A 3,020-nucleotide genomic window follows, 5' to 3' on the forward strand; every position below is an offset into this window, starting at 1 on the left:
AAGTAAAGGGCAGATGCAGAAAAAATGTCACAGTTCAGGAAGCCATTTCTGAGTGGCGTTCACAGGCGTCGGCGGGAGCACCAAGCGACGGCGATGGCTGAGCTTCCGAGCTCGAACTACTACAAGTTTCATTCTTGCATTTTCGTCGTCACGAAGCAAGAATGTCCCGTATATATATCTGGCTGTACAGAGGCCAGCACCAGAACATTGAGGATTATCTAAGAACGGAGAACTTATTAGGACAAATGCGCTTAGGAAGACATGAAAAGCTGTTGTTGGAGGGGGAAAGCACCCGTGGCGAAGTTCGACATATCTTTTTTATACAAGTTGTTGCAGTTCACGTGGGGGCCTATCGCCTGCGAGTGACAAGATCTGGAATGACCCTGGGGGAGAGTGAAAAGGGGAAGTCTGGAGCACACCCTGTACTGCCTGAAAAATATTAGGAATGCGTTGAGCCACGAGCCAGAGGATTTGTTCTCCATGACACATGAGGATCTTCGAAACCGCGTGGAGCAACTGTCACGGCCCCTCGCGAATCCCCTGAAGTTGCTGGAGAAAAGGGCGCGAGACGTGACGAGGCCTCCAAAGCCATCAGCAAAATGAAGGAGGAACTGAAGGACATTATTCCAAGCCCTTTCCCGTCGGGACTCAACCCGCAAAACTTTGCCGTCCTCGGAAGACGGGAATTGAAGTTGTGCACGAAGGCGAGTGGTGTCTTCGCGGAATTGGTGGTCCAGCAAGCGCAGACGGCGACCACCACCACCACGACGTCGGTGCCAGAGCTGTCCCTGAACCAGCTGCTGCGGTGGTCCTGCGAAGACACCAAACTGCCGAATGTCATCTTAGTGACCGGGGACACGGGGACAGGCAAGACCTCGCTTTGTCGGTAAGAGCTTGTAGTCTTGTAACAGTCCATCTATTTTCAGGATTTTTTTTTTTTTTTTTTTTTACAGTCTTGTAAACAGCCCTCTTGAGAAATGTTGATACATGAACAACTGGTAGTGTTATTATCTAGGATGAGATATGTTTAGTTCTGCACAAAGATAACACAGGAACGATATTTTTTCTATTACGTACACAGCTCAAAGGAAAAGCAACTTTCCTCTTAATTCAGAATTCAGAGACAAAATAGATATGGAAAAGACATACATGTGTTTTAGATGGGATGTGTCACTGGCGGAAAACCAAAAGCAAACATTTATGATAGGAACTGTTAAGAAAGGGTGGATACAATAGATAGTATGAATGCTAGTGATAAGAAGACAATGATATGATAACTCTGGATTCATCTGCAGTGAGTGTTGCAGATCTCATTCAGTTTGATGAATTGATGATCTCGTGTAATAATTCATCCATATTTTTAAAAGTAGTGACAGGATAGTCGAAAGGAAAAGCAGATTAGATCTTTTGAGAACGGGGAAGCTTTATGGAATAGATAAGTTACTTATCAGTTTTGGCCTGCCACTCCTGCTGATGCAAGTTGCAGAGTCGAAATTTAAAAAATAACTTCGAAGCAAATCTTTACTAGTGCCTGATAACCTTATCTTTGGTGGTTGCGACACCACCAATTCGTCATTCAGATGGGTTGGAAAGAGAAATCTAACTTGTCTCTCTGGCAAATACAGCACCAATGATGCTTTCAGGCCTTTTCTGTTGCATCTCGAAACCACTAACACTTTGATACATTGTTTCAAGTTGTATCACGGTCGCTACAAAACACAATATCATTAAGGTTTTGAGAATGGAGAATTTTTTTTAAATTTCACCTAAAATATTAAATAAAAAACCCATAAAAAAACTTGATATGCTGGTATGATTTTTAATCACAAGCAAAACATTGTGGAAGCCTCAAATGAAATGGAAAAGTACTTAGCTACTCTGCACTTTAATTTGTTTATATACGCCTCTCTTCGCTTCACAAGGCTGTGGACACTTTCAAATGTATTTCTCTGATAAAAAAAAAAAAAAAAATTAGATACCTTGTTCTTGAAAAGTGGAAGCTGCATAATGTTTTGCATCTTATCCATCATTATCCATGAGTTCCGCGTCCTAATCAGACAACTGAGTAATTCCATTGATCACGGACATTTACTTGACTTATTGATTTAATTATATTAACAAATCAAGATGCACAGCATGTTATATATTTTTTGATCCTGTAAGGTTAAACCATAGACGTACAAAACGATTTGGGAAAACATTCATCCTACCGAATCAGTACCACGTCATATGACCGGACGCGTTGGAAATTCTTTCATTCGTTCCAGCGACTGTCATGACTGACTTCAAAAATTACCCATGTAGAGTGAACATGTTCTTGGTATTGCTAAAAAAAGGCATAGAAAAAATTTTATGCACTTTTACAATGAGAGGTTTTATCAAGAAACTTACCAGGTGATTCGTAATTAATGAAAATATAAATCCCTATCTGAGGGCTACATGAAATATATCTGAAAATTATTGCGCTCTGATTGGCTGGGCCCGGGGTGTATCAACCGTATCAGGGTGAAGGCATAGCTTTGATATAAACCGAAAAAAATGTTTCAACATGTTCCAGTAATGTACGTGTAACGGACAAATATATATCAGAATCTATCAAAGTGTTAGAGGTTTCGGAAATGTTACAAAAAAAAAAAACTTTTAGTAATTATGATGCATGAGATTTAATTTTCCTTTGGGTAGAGATTTGGAGACATGACTTGTGCCAACTGGAACTTTCCTCTGCCTTTGAGGAACCCAAATTTAGAAAAAAAAAAAACATTTGGTATAAATGGAAGAATTTATATACATTTTATTCATAAGACAGGCTCTGTATAATCTTTTCCCGGTTTATTCATTAATTTTGCTAATGATGACCAGCATGGTAGTTGTACATGGGCCACTTCTGTTTCATTTCGTTGAGTGGTATGTGGTATGGTATCTCTTCTAATACGATGCCCTTTGTTGATGGTAACTTAAGTGTCAAGTAACGTATTTATAAGTTAAAACCATATACATATCTCACCATAAGTGGGGGGGGG

Source organism: Penaeus monodon, chromosome 6, assembly GCF_015228065.2.
Source record: "Penaeus monodon isolate SGIC_2016 chromosome 6, NSTDA_Pmon_1, whole genome shotgun sequence".
NCBI classification, from domain to species: domain Eukaryota; kingdom Metazoa; phylum Arthropoda; class Malacostraca; order Decapoda; family Penaeidae; genus Penaeus; species Penaeus monodon.